This window comes from Ranitomeya imitator, chromosome 5, assembly GCF_032444005.1.
Source record: "Ranitomeya imitator isolate aRanImi1 chromosome 5, aRanImi1.pri, whole genome shotgun sequence".
NCBI lineage: Eukaryota > Metazoa > Chordata > Amphibia > Anura > Dendrobatidae > Ranitomeya > Ranitomeya imitator.
This window is the reverse complement of record NC_091286.1, coordinates 438,979,485-438,997,577: the sequence shown is the minus strand read 5'-3', so window position 1 is coordinate 438,997,577 and position 18,093 is coordinate 438,979,485. Positions and strand designations below refer to the sequence as shown.

At 48.1% G+C, this 18,093-nt stretch overlaps 1 protein-coding gene across 1 annotated transcript in view; it reads left to right on the top strand.

Moving 5' to 3' along the window:
* Positions 1–18,093, top strand: part of LOC138638119 (probable cation-transporting ATPase 13A5) — a 611,270-nt gene that overhangs the window by 310,728 nt on the left and 282,449 nt on the right. The gene's annotated exons all lie outside the window — the stretch shown is intronic.

Genomic DNA, 18,093 nt, shown 5'->3' with positions numbered 1-18,093 from the left:
ATTTTGCATGTACGTGTACCACCTATTGAGGGGATCTTCCTTGCTTCCAGGCATGACAGGCATATATATATATATATATATATATTGTAGCGTGGCTAAAGGATGTCTAATCGATGGGAGATATGTGTCTTATAGATGGCTTGTTGCTGTGATGTAACCATGGCTACCTATATGTGTTTCAGGACCTGTGGTGATGTCACAACCACATGTCTGGTCATGTGATGGGTTCTGGGTGTGGTTAGACATATAAAAGAAAGCCTAATGCTTAACACAGGTAGGTATGTGTGGAGGTAACATACATAGTAACATAGTAACATAGTTAGTAAGGCCGAAAAAAGACATTTGTCCATCCAGTTCAGCCTATATTCCATCATAATAAATACCCAGATCTACGTCCTTCTACAGAACCTAATAATTGTATGATACAATATTGTTCTGCTCCAGGAAGACATCCAGGCCTCTCTTGAACCCCTCGACTGAGTTCGCCATCACCACCTCCTCAGGCAAGCAATTCCAGATTCTCACTGCCCTAACAGTAAAGAATCCTCTTCTATGTTGGTGGAAAAACCTTCTCTCCTCCAGACGCAAAGAATGCCCCCTTGTGCCTGTCACCTTCCTTGGTATAAACAGATCCTCAGCGAGATATTTGTATTGTCCCCTTATATACTTATACATGGTTATTAGATCGCCCCTCAGTCGTCTTTTTTCTAGACTAAATAATCCTAATTTCGCTAATCTATCTGGGTATTGTAGTTCTCCCATCCCCTTTATTAATTTTGTTGCCCTCCTTTGTACTCTCTCTAGTTCCATTATATCCTTCCTGAGCACCGGTGCCCAAAACTGGACACAGTACTCCATGTGCGGTCTAACTAGGGATTTGTACAGAGGCAGTATAATGCTCTCATCATGTGAATCCAGACCTCTTTTAATGCACCCCATGATCCTGTTTGCCTTGGCAGCTGCTGCCTGGCACTGGCTGCTCCAGGTAAGTTTATCATTAACTAGGATCCCCAAGTCCTTCTCCCTGTCAGATTTACCCAGTGGTTTCCCGTTCAGTGTGTAATGGTGATATTGATTCCCTCTTCCCATGTGTATAACCTTACATTTATCATTGTTAAACCTCATCTGCCACCTTTCAGCCCAAGTTTCCAACTTATCCAGATCCATCTGTAGCAGAATACTATCTTCTCTTGTATTAACTGCTTTAAATAGTTTTGTATCATCTGCAAATATCGATATTTTACTGTGTAAACCTTCTACCAGATCATTAATGAATATGTTGAAGAGAACAGGTCCCAATACTGACCCCTGCGGTACCCCACTGGTCACAGCGACCCAGTTAGAGACTATACCATTTATAACCACCCTCTGCTTTCTATCACTAAGCCAGTTACTAACCCATTTACACACATTTTCCCCCAGACCAAGCATTCTCATTTTGTGTACCAACCTCTTGTGCGGCACGGTATCAAACGCTTTGGAAAAATCGAGATATACCACGTCCAATGACTCACCGTGGTCCAGCCTATAGCTTACCTCTTCATAAAAACTGATTAGATTGGTTTGACAGGAGCGATTTCTCATAAACCCATGCTGATATGGAGTTAAACAGTTATTCTCATTGAGATAATCCAGAATAACATCCCTCAGAAACCCTTCAAATATTTTACCAACAATAGAGGTTAGACTTACTGGCCTATAATTTCCAGGTTCACTTTTAGAGCCCTTTTTGAATATTGGCACCACATTTGCTATGCGCCAGTCCTGCGGAACAGACCCTGTCGCTATAGAGTCACTAAAAATAAGAAATAATGGTTTATCTATTACATTACTTAGTTCTCTTAGTACTCGTGGGTGTATGCCATCCGGACCCGGAGATTTATCTATTTTAATCTTATTTAGCCGGTTTCGCACCTCTTCTTGGGTTAGATTGGTGACCCTTAATATAGGGTTTTCATTGTTTCTTGGGATTTCACCTAGCATTTCATTTTCCACCGTGAATACCGTGGAGAAGAAGGTGTTTAATATGTTAGCTTTTTCCTCGTCATCTACAACCATTCTTTCCTCACTATTTTTTAAGGGGCCTACATTTTCAGTTTTTATTCTTTTACTATTGATATAGTTGAAGAACAGTTTGGGATTAGTTTTACTCTCCTTAGCAATGTGCTTCTCTGTTTCCTTTTTGGCAGCTTTAATTAGTTTTTTAGATAAAGTATTTTTCTCCCTATAGTTTTTTAGAGCTTCAATGGTGCCATCCTGCTTTAGTAGTGCAAATGCTTTCTTTTTACTGTTAATTGCCTGTCTTACTTCTTTGTTTAGCCACATTGGGTTTTTCCTATTTCTAGTCCTTTTATTCCCACAAGGTATAAACCGCTTACACTGCCTATTTAGGATGTTCTTAAACATTTCCCATTTATTATCTGTATTCTCATTTCTGAGGATATTGTCCCAGTCTACCAGATTAAGGGCATCTCTAAGCTGTTCAAACTTTGCCTTCCTAAAGTTCAATGTTTTTGTGACTCCCTGACAAGTCCCCCTAGTGAAAGACAGGTGAAACTGCACAATATTGTGGTCGCTATTTCCTAAATGCCCAACCACCTGCAGATTTGTTATTCTGTCAGGTCTATTAGATAGTATTAGGTCTAAAAGTGCTGCTCCTCTGGTTGGATTCTGCACCAATTGTGAAAGATAATTTTTCTTGGTTATTAGCAGAAACCTGTTGCCTTTATGGGTTTCACAGGTTTCTGTTTCCCAGTTAATATCCGGGTAGTTAAAGTCCCCCATAACCAGGACCTCATTATGGGTTGCAGCTTCATCTATCTGCTTTAGAAGTAGACTTTCCATGCTTTCTGTTATATTTGGGGGTTTGTAACAGACCCCAATGAGAATTTTGTTACCATTTTTCCCTCCATGAATTTCAACCCATATGGACTCGACATCCTCATTCCCTTCGCTAATATCCTCCCTTAAAGTGGACTTTAGACAAGACTTTACATAGAGACAAACCCCTCCTCCTCTCCGATTTTTAGGGTGAAACCCTCCTGAGAGTGTTACGGCTTCAGGACTGAGCCGGATGAACTGGACACTTGTTTTTCTTTACCTGAACCAAAGGCTATTTGTTTTCTGTTGTTTGCCACATGGTTTATGAAGCAATAAACCCAGTGAACTTTAAAGGAACACGTCTCCTGAGTGTCAGCCGTCGCAGCTGAGTGAGTGAAATCCCTACAATTGGTGGTAGACGTGCGAGCAGCGTTCCCAGCGGAGACGTGAGTTTATTTTGAATGTCCTGGGTCAAGGCTGTTGCAAGCCAGCAAGCATTGCCGGAGAAAATGGAGGACCTGCTGAAACACTTGGTCCAGATGCAGTCACAGCAGGAGAAAAGGCAGAGCCAGCAGGAGCAAAGGCAGCAAGAGACCAACAGGCTGTTGATGCAGCAGATACAACAGAGCCAGCAGGAGCAACGGCAGCAGATGCAACAAAGCCAGCAGGAGCAACGGCAGCAGTTACAACAGAGCCAGCAGCAGATGCAGCAGAGCCAGCAGGAGCAACGGCAGCAGATGCAGCAGAGCCAGCAGGAGCATCAGCAGCAGATGCAGCTTCTGGCAACCGCCATCCAGGGCAAGGCGAGCGCCCCAACCCCAGGTTTGGCTGATGACACCCACGTCCGGAAAACGGTAAGACGCGCATTGCAGAAAATGACTCCCGGGGATGATGTTGAGGCCTTCCTGATGGTGTTTGAGAGGGTCGCTGAGAGGGAAAAACTTCCGCCAGAGCAGTGGGCAGAGGTACTTGCGCCATACCTGACGGGAGAACCCCAGAAGGCGTACTATGATTTGACCTTGCAGGATGCCAAAGAGTATCACAAATTGAAAGCCGAGATTCTCGCACGTTTGGGGGTGACACTGACTGTCAGGGCACAGCGAGTTCACTCCTGGGGCTATCACCGGGACAAACCACCTCGTTCCCAAATGTTTGATCTGTTGCACCTGGTCCAGAAATGGCTGCAGCCAGAGTCCTCTGCGCCTGCACAGATGGTAGAACGGGTGATGATGGATCGGTTTGTCCATTCCCTCCCGAGGCCTATACAGTCTTGGGTTGCCCAGGGTGATCCCCAGAATGCCGACGAGCTGATCGGACTGGTTGAGAGGTACCAAGGGTTGGAAGGCTCCTTCGGGAGGCAGCCCATGCCGTACTGGGGATCCCAGAAGGCAGCTGAGTCCCAAAAAGGGGTGGTGCGTCCAAGGTCACAAAGGGCGGGGGAGGTGGTGCCCAAGGTCCCCACGGGTGATATTATTTGTTGGAGGTGCCACAAGCCAGGACATATAGCTGCCCGTTGTTCCCAAACCACTGAGCAGATGGACTGCAGCATGGGACGCCGTTGTTCATACTATGCGTATCCAGCTTGCAGTGTGAACTCTCCGCCCAACGAGGGACCTCAAGCATGTCCCGTGAAGGTGAACGGTCAAGCAGTAACGGCACTGTTAGACTCGGGGAGCCTAGTGACCCTGGTGAGGGCCACTTTTCCTCTCCACCTGCTCCCGGGAAAGAAGGTCGGAGTGCGGTGCATACATGGTGATGCAAAGGACTACCCTGTGGCCAGTGTGAACATTGAAACGACATGTGGCACGGAGTCCCACATAGTCGGCGTCGTTCAGGACTTGTTGCACCCTATAATTATTGGCCGGGATTTCTGTTTGTTTTGGGATTTGTGGGGAAAGGTTCTGAGCTCCCTAGCAAGAGTAGGGAACCAGTGAACCCGGGAAGGGTGGTGCCACACCCAGAGTCAGACAGATTTCCTTTTTGTGTCCTGGCTGGAGATGAGGAGGAAGTGTCCCCTGCATCTGACATTCTGGAGTTAGAGGTATCCGGTGAAAATTTTGGGACTGCCCAACATAGGGACCCCACTCTGAGGGAAGCCTTTAATAATGTCACAGTTATTGACGGGGTGGTACAGGAGCCGGGGGCAGACACAAGATTTCCCCATTTTCTAATGAGCAGGGAGTTGTTGTACCGGGTCACGAAAATAAGGGAGGAGTTGGTAGAGCAGTTGGTAGTGCCGGGTCCATATAGACGGAAGGTGTTGGACATGGCCCATTCACACATCTTGGGTGGACACCTAGGGGTGGAAAAAACGCAGGAACGGGTTGTGCAGAGGTTCTATTGGCCTGGGTGCCACCGGGAAATAGTGAACTATTGCAGGTCCTGCCCTACATGTCAGCTAACTGCTCCCACTCCTCATTTCCGGAACCCCCTTGTGCCACTGCCCATTATTGAGGTGCCATTCGAGAGAATTGCCATGGACTTGGTCGGTCCCTTAGTTAAATCAGCCCGGGGCCATCAGTATATATTAGTCATCCTGGACTACGCCACACGCTATCCTGAGGCAATTCCCTTGAGAAATTCTTCTTCAAAGAGTATAGCTCGCGAGTTGGTCCATGTCTTTTCCCGGACAGGTCTGCCGAAGGAGATCCTGACTGACCAGGGGACACCTTTCATGAGCAAGGTGATGAGGGAACTATGCAAAGCCCTGAAAATCTCCCAGTTGAGGACCTCGGTGTACCATCCCCAGTCAGATGGCCTTGTTGAGAGATTTAACAAGACACTGAAGAGCATGCTGAGAAAAGCTATAGAGAAAGACGGTAGAGACTGGGATTGTCTCTTACCCTATTTGATGTTTTCCATTCATGAAGTTCCACAGGCCTCCACAGGTTTCTCACCGTTTGAGCTTCTGTATGGCCGACATCCACGAGGACTCCTGGATATAGCCAAGGAAACCTGGGAAGCCGAAGTCACGCCCCACAGAAGCGTCATTGAGCATGTGGCCCTGATGCAGCAGAGGATTGCAAAGATGATGCCTATCGTGAAAGATCACCTTCTCCAAGCACAAGAAGCTCAGGCCAGGGTCTACAACCGGTCTGCAAGAGTGAGGCAATTCAATCCGGGAGACCGAGTTCTTGTGTTAGTTCCGACAGTGGAAAGCAAGTTCTTGGCCAAATGGCAAGGGCCATATGAGGTTGTCGAGAAACTTGGTGAAGTAAACTATAAAATTCACCAACCAGGAAGACGGAAACCATTCCAAGTATACCATGTCAACCTTATCAAGCCGTGGCAAGATAGAGAGCCGACAGTAACTCCATCGTTGTTAAGCAACCCAGAAGATGAGGTTAGAGCGGTTACTATAGCGGAGACGCTATCGGAGTCCCAGAAACAGCAATGCCGGGAGTTACTCCAGAAAAACAGGGACCTGTTTTCCGAGTTGCCTGGGTACACGAAGGTCATAGAGCATGAGGTCCTGACAGAGCCCCATGTGCGCGTGAACGTGAAGCCCTATAGAATTCCTGAGGCCCGTCGAGAAATAGTCTCCAAGGAAGTGGAGCGTATGTTGAAGCTTGGAGTCATTGAGGAATCCAAGAGCGGTTGGTCGAGCCCAATTGTCCTGGTCCCAAAACCTGATGGGGAGTGGAGATTTTGCAACGACTATAGGAAGTTGAATGAGGTCTCCAAGTTCGACGCATATCCCATGCCCCGAGTTGATGAGCTCATCGAAAGGCTTGGGCCCGCCAGGTACATAACCACCTTGGATTTGACGAAGGGGTATTGGCAGATCCCCATGGCACAGGAAGCCAAGGAGAAGATGGTGTTTTCTACACCAGATGGATGCTTCCAGTATGTCCGGATGCCATTTGGCCTACAGGGAGCTCCGGCCACCTTCCAAAGGGCTATGGATAGAGTCCTTGCACCCCACAAGGCATACGCTGCTGCGTACCTAGATGATATCGTCATCTTTAGCCCGGACTGGGAGAGTCATCTGGAGAAAGTCCAAGCGGTGTTTGATGCTATAAGAGAGGCCGGATTTACAATAAGCCCGAAGAAGTGTGCATTGGGTAAAGAAGAAGCTAAGTACCTTGGATACATAGTGGGTCATGGAGAAATAAAACCCCAAATCAGTAAAGTGGAGGCAATTCAAACATGGCCAAAACCAGTTTCCAAGAAGCAAGTTAAAGCCTTCCTGGGAATCGTGGGATATTACAGGAGGTTCATCCCAAACTTCGCCACAATGGCGGCGCCTCTGACTGACCTGCTAAAAGGGACAAAATCAGTAATGGTTAAGTGGTCCGAAGAAACAGATTCAGCCTTCCAAGAAATGAAAGAGGCTTTATGTAAGCAACCCGTTCTGATGGCCCCAAACTTCAAGAAAGAGTTTATTCTTCAGACAGATGCCTCAGATGTTGGGGTGGGAGCAGTCCTTTCCCAAGAACTACATGGAGAGGAGCATCCTGTTCTCTATCTGAGTAGGAAGCTGTCCTCGTCTGAAAAGAACTACTCAGTCGTTGAAAAGGAGTGCTTGGCCATAAAATGAGCAGTCGACACATTACAGTACTATTTGCTGGGACGTAAATTTAGACTGATATCCGACCATGCCCCACTTAGGTGGATGAGGGAAACGAAGGGTAGAAATGCTAGGGTCACCCGTTGGTTCTTAGCCCTGCAGGACTTCTGTTTCCATGTGGAACATAGGGCCGGAAAGCTGCACGGTAATGCTGATGCCCTGTCAAGAATCCCTTGCTTGCGGGAGAAAGTGCCAAGCCCCACGGCTTTAGGCAGAGGGGGGAGGTATGTAGCGTGGCTAAAGGATGTCTAATCGATGGGAGATATGTGTCTTATAGATGGCTTGTTGCTGTGATGTAACCATGGCTACCTATATGTGTTTCAGGACCTGTGGTGATGTCACAACCACATGTCTGGTCATGTGATGGGTTCTGGGTGTGGTTAGACATATAAAAGAAAGCCTAATGCTTAACACAGGTAGGTATGTGTGGAGGTGAAACCCTCCTGAGTGTGTTACGGCTTCAGGACTGAGCCGGATGAACTGGACACTTGTTTTTCTTTACCTGAACCAAAGGCTATTTGTTTTCTGTTGTTTGCCACATGGTTTATGAAGCAATAAACCCAGTGAACTTTAAAGGAACACGTCTCCTGAGTGTCAGCCGTCGCAGCTGAGTGAGTGAAATCCCTACAATATATATATATATATATATATATATATATATATATACAGTGGGGCAAAAAAGTATTTAGTCAGTCAGCAATAGTGCAAGTTCCACCACTTAAAAAGATGAGAGGCGTCTGTAATTTACATCATAGGTAGACCTCAACTATGGGAGACAAACTGAGAAAAAAAATCCAGAAAATCACATTGTCTGTTTTTCTAACATTTTATTTGCATATTATGGTGGAAAATAAGTATTTGGTCAGAAACAAACAATCAAGATTTCTGGCTCTCACAGACCTGTAACTTCTTCTTTAAGAGTCTCCTCTTTCCTCCACTCATTACCTGTAGTAATGGCACCTGTTTAAACTTGTTATCAGTATAAAAAGACACCTGTGCACACCCTCAAACAGTCTGACTCCAAACTCCACTATGGTGAAGACCAAAGAGCTGTCAAAGGACACCAGAAACAAAATTGTAGCCCTGCACCAGGCTGGGAAGACTGAATCTGCAATAGCCAACCAGCTTGGAGTGAAGAAATCAACAGTGGGAGCAATAATTAGAAAATGGAAGACATACAAGACCACTGATAATCTCCCTCGATCTGGGGCTCCACGCAAAATCCCACCCCGTGGGCTCAGAATGATCACAAGAACGGTGAGCAAAAATCCCAGAACCACGCGGGGGACCTAGTGAATGAACTGCAGAGAGCTGGGACCAATGTAACAAGGTCTACCATAAGTAACACACTACGCCACCATGGACTCAGATCCTGCAGTGCCAGACGTGTCCCACTGCTTAAGCCAGTACATGTCCGGGCCCGTCTGACGTTTGCTAGAGAGCATTTGGATGATCCAGAGGAGTTTTGGGAGAATGTCCTATGGTCTGATGAAACCAAACTGGAACTGTTTGGTAGAAACACAACTTGTCGTGTTTGGAGGAAAAAGAATACTGAGTTGCATCCATCAAACACCATACCTACTGTAAAGCATGGTGGTGGAAACATCATGCTTTGGGGCTGTTTCTCTGCAAAGGGGCCAGGACGACTGATCCGGGTACATGAAAGAATGAATGGGGCCATGTATCGTGAGATTTTGAGTGCAAACCTCCTTCCATCAGCAAGGGCATTGAAGATGAAACGTGGCTGGGTCTTTCAACATGACAATGATCCAAAGCACACTGCCAGGGCAACGAAGGAGTGGCTTCGTAAGAAGCATTTCAAGGTCCTGGAGTGGCCTAGCCAGTCTCCAGATCTCAACCCTATAGAAAACCTTTGGAGGGAGTTGAAAGTCCGTGTTGCCAAGCGAAAAGCCAAAAACATCACTGCTCTAGAGGAGATCTGCATGGAGGAATGGGCCAACATACCAACAACAGTGTGTGGCAACCTTGTGAAGACTTACAGAAAACGTTTGACCTCTGTCATTGCCAACTAAGGATATATTACAAAGTATTGAGATGAAATTTTGTTTCTGACCAAATACTTATTTTCCACCATAATATGCAAATAAAATGTTAAAAAAACAGACAATGTGATTTTCTGGGGTTTTTTTTCTCAGTTTGTCCCCCATAGTTGATGTCTACCTATGATGTAAATTACAGACACCTCTCATCTTTTTAAGTGGTGGAACTTGCACTATTGCTGACTGACTAAATACTTTTTTGCCCCACTGTATATACACTAGCTATTGAACCCATTCTACGCCCGGGTGGCGAGCATTTATATTGGTATATGGTCTCCATCCTGGTATGTGCTGCTCCATCCTGCGTCCCCATCCTGTCATGTGCTGCACCCATCCTGCGTCCCCATCCTGTCATGTGCTGCTCCATCCTGCGTCCCCATCCTGTCATGTGCTGCACCCATCCTGCATCCCCATCCTGTCATGTGCTGCACCCATCTTGCGTCCCCATCCTGTCATGTGCTGCACCCATCCTGCGCCCCCATCCTGTCATGTGCTGAACCCATCCTGCGTCCCCATCCTGTCATGTGCTGCACCCATCCTGCGTCCCCATCCTGTCATGTGCTGCACCCATCCTGCGTCCCCATCCTGTCATGTGCTGCACCCATCCTGCGTCCCCATCCTGTCATGTGCTGCACCCATACTGTGCCCCCATCCTGTCATGGGCTGCACCCATCCTGCGTCCCCATCCTGGTATGTGCTGCACCCATCCTGTATCCCCATCCTGCGTCCCCATCCTGTCATGTGCTGCTCCATCCTGCGTCCCTAATCCTGTCATGTGCTGCACCCATCCTGCGTCCCCATCCTGTCATGTGCTGCACCCATCCTGCGCCCCCATCCTGTCATGTGCTGCACCCATCCTGCGCCCCATCCTGTCATGTGCTGCACCCATCCTGCATCCCTATCCTGCGTCCCCATCCTGTCATGTGGTGCATCCATCCTGCGTCCCCATCCTGTCATGTGCTGCACCCATCCTGCGCCCCCATCCTGTCATGTGCTGCACCCATCCTGCGTCCCCATCCTGTCATGTGCTGCACCCATCCTGCGTCCCCATCCTGTCATGTGCTGCACCCATCCTGCGTCCCCATCCTGGTATGTGCTGCACCCATCCTGCGTCCCCATCCTGTCATGTGCTGCACCCATCCTGTGTCCCCATCCTGTCATGTGCTGCTCCATCCTGCGTCCCTAATCCTGTCATGTGCTGCACCCATCCTGCGTCCCCTGTTATGGCCGGCAATCAGGCAACACAGCGTGCAGTAATCAGCGCACATACAGAGATCTGGCAATAACCAAAACAATAGGACGAGCTCTGAGACGTGGAATCTCTGTAGACTGCAGTACCTGATCTATCCTCACACAACTATAAGCAGCAGTGGATTGCGCCTATCACTACCTATGCAACTCGGCACTGCCTGAGGAGCTGACTAGCCTGAAGATAGAAATACAAGCCTGACTTACCTCAGAGAAATACCCCAAAGGAATAGGCAGCCCCCCACATATAATGACTGTTAGCAAGATGAAAAGACAAACGTAGGAATGAAATAGGTTCAGCAAAGTGAGGCCCGATATTCTAGACAGAGCGAGGATAGCAAAGAGAACTATGCAGTCTACAAAAAACCCTAAAACGAAAACCACGCAAAGGGGCAAAAAGACCCACCGTGCCGAACTAACAGCACGGCGGTGCACCCCTTTGCTTCTCAGAGCTTCCAGCAAAAGTTAATAGCAAGCTGGACAGAAAAAACAGAAAACAAACTAGAAGCACTTATCTAGCAGAGCAGCAGGCCCAAGGAAAGATGCAGTAGCTCAGATCCAACACTGGAACATTGACAAGGAGCAAGGAAGACAGACTCAGGTGGAGCTAAATAGCAAGGCAGCCAACGAGCTCACCAAAACACCTGAGGGAGGAAGCCCAGAGACTGCAATACCACTTGTGACCACAGAAGTGAACTCAGCCACAGAATTCACAACAGTACCCCCCCCTTGAGGAGGGGTCACCGAACCCTCACCAGAACCCCCAGGCCGACCAGGATGAGCCACATGAAAGGCACGAACAAGATCTGGGGCATGGACATCAGAGGCAAAAACCCAGGAATTATCTTCCTGAGCATAACCCTTCCATTTGACCAGATACTGGAGTTTCCGTCTAGAGACACGAGAATCCAAAATCTTCTCCACAATATACTCCAATTCCCCCTCCACCAAAACAGGGGCAGGAGGCTCCACAGATGGAACCATAGGTGCCACGTATCTCCTCAACAACGACCTATGGAATACATTATGTATGGAAAAGGAGTCTGGGAGGGTCAGACGAAAAGACACCGGATTGAGAATCTCAGAAATCCTATACGGACCAATAAAACGAGGTTTAAATTTAGGAGAGGAAACCTTCATAGGAATATGATGAGAAGATAACCAAACCAGATCCCCAACACGAAGTCGGGGTCCCACACGGCGTCTGCGATTAGCGAAAAGCTGAGCCTTCTCCTGGGACAAGGTCAAATTGTCCACTACCTGAGTCCAGATCTGCTGCAACCTGTCCACCACAGAATCCACACCAGGACAGTCCGAAGACTCAACCTGTCCTGAAGAGAAACGAGGATGGAACCCAGAATTGCAGAAAAATGGAGAGACCAAGGTAGCCGAGCTGGCCCGATTATTAAGGGCGAACTCAGCCAACGGCAAAAATGACACCCAATCATCCTGGTCAGCGGAAACAAAACATCTCAGATATGTTTCCAAGGTCTGATTGGTTCGTTCGGTCTGGCCATTAGTCTGAGGATGGAAGGCCGAGGAGAAAGATAGGTCAATGCCCATCCTACCACAAAAGGCTCGCCAGAACCTCGAGACAAACTGGGAACCTCTGTCAGAAACAATATTCTCAGGAATGCCATGTAAACGAACCACATGCTGGAAGAACAAAGGCACCAAATCAGAGGAGGAAGGCAATTTAACCAAGGGCACCAGATGGACCATTTTAGAAAAGCGATCACAGACCACCCAAATGACCGACATTTTTTGAGAAACGGGAAGGTCAGAAATGAAATCCATCGAAATATGTGTCCAAGGCCTCTTCGGGATCGGCAAGGGCAAAAGCAACCCACTGGCACGTGAACAGCAGGGCTTAGCCCTAGCACAAATTCCACAGGACTGCACAAAAGCACGCACATCCCGTGACAGAGATGGCCACCAGAAGGATCTAGCAACCAACTCCCTGGTACCAAAGATTCCTGGATGACCGGCCAGCACCGAACAATGAAGTTCAGAGATAACTTTACTAGTCCACCTATCAGGGACGAACAGTTTCTCGGCTGGACAACGATCAGGTTTATTAGCCTGAAATTTCTGCAACACTCTCCGCAAATCAGGGGAGATGGCAGACACAATGACTCCTTCCTTGAGGATACTCGCCGGCTCAGATAACCCCGGAGAGTCGGGCACAAAACTCCTAGACAGAGCATCCGCCTTCACATTTTTAGAGCCCGGAAGGTATGAAATCACAAAATCAAAACGAGCAAAAAATAACGACCAACGGGCCTGTCTAGGATTCAAGCGCTTGGCAGACTCAAGATAAGTAAGGTTCTTATGATCAGTCAATAACACTACGCGATGCTTAGCACCCTCAAGCCAATGACGCCACTCCTCGAATGCCCACTTCATGGCCAGCAACTCTCGGTTGCCCACATCATAATTACGCTCAGCAGCAGAAAATTTCCTGGAAAAGAAAGCACATGGTTTGAACACTGAGCAACCAGAACCTCTCTGTGACAAAACCGCCCCTGCACCAATCTCAGAAGCATCAACCTCGACCTGGAACGGAAGAGAAACATCAGGTTGACACAACACAGGGGCACAGCAAAAACGACGCTTCAACTCCTGAAAAGCTTCCACGGCAGCAGAAGACCAATTAACCAAATCAGCACCCTTCTTTGTCAAATCGGTCAATGGTCTGGCAATGCTAGAAAAATTACAGATGAAGCGACGATAAAAATTAGCAAAGCCCAGGAATTTCTGCAGACTTTTTAGAGATGTCGGCTGAGTCCAATCCTGGATGGCCTGAACCTTAACCGGATCCATCTCGATAGTAGAAGGGGAAAAGATGAACCCCAAAAATGAAACTTTCTGCACACCGAAGAGACACTTTGATCCCTTCACGAACAAGGAATTAGCACGCAGTACCTGGAAAACCATTCTGACTTGCTTCACATGAGACTCCCAATCATCTGAGAAGATCAAAATGTCATCCAAGTAAACAATCAAGAATTTGTCCAGATACTCACGGAAAATGTCATGCATAAAAGACTGAAAAACAGATGGAGCATTGGCAAGTCCGAACGGCATCACCAGATACTCAAAATGACCCTCGGGCGTATTAAATGCCGTTTTCCATTCATCTCCCTGCCTGATTCTCACCAGATTATACGCACCACGAAGATCAATCTTAGTAAACCAACTAGCCCCCTTAATCCGAGCAAACAAGTCAGAAATCAATGGCAAGGGATACTGAAACTTAACAGTGATCTTATTAAGAAGGCGGTAATCAATACACGGTCTTAGCGAACCATCCTTCTTGGCTACAAAAAAGAACCCTGCTCCCAATGGTGACGACGATGGGCGAATATGTCCCTTCTCCAGGGACTCCTTCACATAACTGCGCATAGCGGTGTGTTCAGGTACGGACAAATTAAATAAACGACCCTTAGGGAATTTACTACCAGGAATCAAATCGATAGCACAATCACAATTCCTATGCGGAGGTAGGGCATCAGACTTGGACTCTTCAAATACATCCTGAAAGTCAGACAAGAACTCTGGGATGTCAGAAGGAATGGATGACGAAATAGACAAAAATGGAACATCACCATGTACTCCCTGACAACCCCAGCTGGTTACCGACATAGAGTTCCAATCCAATACTGGATTATGGGTTTGTAGCCATGGCAACCCCAACACGACCACATCATGCAAATTATGCAGTACCAGAAAGCGAATAACTTCCTGATGTGCAGGAGCCATGCACATGGTCAGCTGGGCCCAGTACTGAGGCTTATTCTTGGCCAAAGGTGTAGCATCAATTCCTCTCAACGGAATAGGACACCGCAAAGGCTCCAAGAAAAATCCACAACGTTTAGCATAATCCAAATCCATCAGATTCAGGGCAGCGCCTGAATCCACAAACGCCATGACAGAATACGATGACAAAGAGCACATTAAGGTAATGGACAAAAGGAATTTGGACTGTACAGTACCAATAACGGCAGAGCTATCGAACCGCCTAGTGCGTTTAGGACAATTAGAAATAGCATGAGTAGAATCACCACAATAGAAACACAGTCTGTTCAGACGTCTGTGTTCTTGCCGTTCAACTTTAGTCATAGTCCTGTCGCACTGCATAGGCTCAGGTTTACTCTCAGACAATACCGCCAGATGGTGCACAGATTTACGCTCGCGCAAGCGACGACCGATCTGAATGGCCAAGGACATAGACTCATTCAAACCAGCAGGCATAGGAAATCCCACCATTACATCCTTAAGAGCTTCAGAGAGACCCTTTCTGAACAAAGCCGCTAGTGCAGATTCAATCCACAGAGTGAGTACTGACCACTTCCTAAATTTCTGACAATATACTTCTACATCATCCTGACCCTGGCATAAAGCCAGCAGATTTCTCTCAGCCTGATCCACTGAATTAGGCTCATCGTAAAGCAATCCCAGCGCCCGGAAAAATGCATCAACATTACTCAATGCAGAATCTCCTGGTGCAAGAGAAAACGCCCAGTCCTGTGGGTCGCCGCGCAAAAAAGAAATAATAATCAAAACCTGTTGAATAGGATTACCAGAAGAATGAGGTTTCAAGGCCAAAAATAGCTTACAATTATTTCTGAAGCTCAGGAACTTAGTTCTGTCACCAAAAAACAAATCAGGAATCGGAATTCTTGGTTCTAGCATCGATTTCTGATCAATAGTATCTTGAATCTTTTGTACATTTACAACGAGATTATCCATTGAGGAGCACAGAGCCTGAATATCCATGTCCACAGCTGTGTCCTGAAGCACTCTAATGTCTAGGGGAAAAAAAAGACTGAAGACAGAGCTAAGAAAAAAAAATGATGTCAGGATTTCTTTTTTCCCTCTATTGGGAATCATTGGTGTTGGCTCCTTGTACTGTTATGGCCGGCAATCAGGCAACACAGCGTGCAGTAATCAGCGCACATACAGAGATCTGGCAATAACCAAAACAATAGGACGAGCTCTGAGACGTGGAATCTCTGTAGACTGCAGTACCTGATCTATCCTCACACAACTATAAGCAGCAGTGGATTGCGCCTATCACTACCTATGCAACTCGGCACTGCCTGAGGAGCTGACTAGCCTGAAGATAGAAATACAAGCCTGACTTACCTCAGAGAAATACCCCAAAGGAATAGGCAGCCCCCCACATATAATGACTGTTAGCAAGATGAAAAGACAAACGTAGGAATGAAATAGGTTCAGCAAAGTGAGGCCCGATATTCTAGACAGAGCGAGGATAGCAAAGAGAACTATGCAGTCTACAAAAAACCCTAAAACGAAAACCACGCAAAGGGGCAAAAAGACCCACCGTGCCGAACTAACAGCACGGCGGTGCACCCCTTTGCTTCTCAGAGCTTCCAGCAAAAGTTAATAGCAAGCTGGACAGAAAAAACAGAAAACAAACTAGAAGCACTTATCTAGCAGAGCAGCAGGCCCAAGGAAAGATGCAGTAGCTCAGATCCAACACTGGAACATTGACAAGGAGCAAGGAAGACAGACTCAGGTGGAGCTAAATAGCAAGGCAGCCAACGAGCTCACCAAAACACCTGAGGGAGGAAGCCCAGAGACTGCAATACCACTTGTGACCACAGAAGTGAACTCAGCCACAGAATTCACAACAGTCCCCATCCTGTCATGTGCTGCACCCATCCTGCGTCCCCATCCTGTCATGTGCTGCACCCATCCTGCGCCCCCATCCTGTCATGTGCTGCACCCATCCTGCGTCCCCATCCTGTCATGTGCTGCACCCATCCTGCGCCCCCATCCTGTCATGTCCTGCACCCATCCTGCATCCCTATCCTGCGTCCCCATCCTGTCATGTGGTGCATCCATCCTGCGTCCCCATCCTGTCATGTGCTGCACCCATCCTGCGCCCCCATCCTGTCATGTGCTGCACCCATCCTGCGCCCCCATCCTGTCATGTGCTGCACCCATCCTGCGTCCCCATCCTGTCATGTGCTGCACCCATCCTGCGTCCCCATCCTGTCATGTGCTGCACCCATCCTGCGTCCCCATCCTGTCATGTGCTGCACCCATCCTGCGTCCCCATCCTGTCATGTGCTGCACCCATCCGGGGGCCTGAGCAGGCGGGGACACCGGCGCGCTGTGGGGGTCAGGTGCCGGTATCGCCGCCAGCTCAGCGCCCCCAGCACTTACTATATTCACCTGTCCTCCATTCCACCGCTGGGCGCCGCCATCTTCCCGGTCTCCTGGCTGTGACTGTTCAGTCAGAGGGCGGCGCCGGCGCACATTAAGCGCGTCATCGCGCCCTCTGAACTGAAGGTCACAGGCCGAAGACCGGGAAGATGGCGGAGATCAGCGGTGGAACGGAGGACAGGTGAATATGGCCGATACTCACCCTCCTGGCGGTCCCTGCTTCTCTGTTGGAGATCGCGGTGTGCGTTCAGTGTGAACGCATACCGCAATCTCCCGGGAGCGTCACTCTGTGAGGCCCAGACTGTCTATAAAGGCTTCGGACAGAGTGACGCTCCCAGCGTTATATATATATATATATGTATATATATATATATATATACCGTATATGCTCGAGTATTAGCCGAGAATTTCAGCCCATCTTTTTAGGCTGAAATTGCCCCTCTCGGCTTATACTCGAGTCATTCCCAGGGGTCGGCAGGGGAGGGGGAGAGGCAGCTGTCTAATAATACTCACCTGCTCCCGACGCGGTCCCTGGACATCCCTGGTTCTCCAGGTGCTGACAGCTTCTTCCAGCATTGAGCGGTCACAGGGTACCGCTCATTACAGTAATGAATATGGAACCCACTCCATTCCCATAGGGGTGGAGCCGCATATTCATTACTGTAATGAGCGGTACCATGTGACCGCTCAATACAGGAAGAAGCTGCCTGCGCCCGGAGAACCAGGGATGTCCAGGGACGGCACCGGGAGCAGGTGAGTATAATAGGGGCAGTGCATGATATTCACCTGTCCCCGGTTCCACCGTCGGTGCCGCTGTGTCTATTGTGTCCTCTGCAGTGACGCTCAGGTCAGAGGACACGATGACGCGATTAGTGCGCGCCGCCCTCTGCCTGAGCGTCAGTGCGGAGGACGGGGAAGACATAGCGATGCTCGGCGGTGGGAAGACACAGCGATGCTCGGCGGTGGAACGGAGGACAGGTGAATATAGCAAGCGCCGGGGGCCTGAGCGACGAGAGGTGAGTATGTAATTTTTTTTTTTTTTAAATCGCAGCAACAGCATATGGGGCAAATATCTCTATGGAGCATCTTAAGGGGCCATAATCAGCATTTGTGCACCATTATATGGGGCAAATGTATCTTTGGAGCATTTTATGGGGCCATAATCAGAATTTGTGCAGCATTATATGGGGGCAAATATCT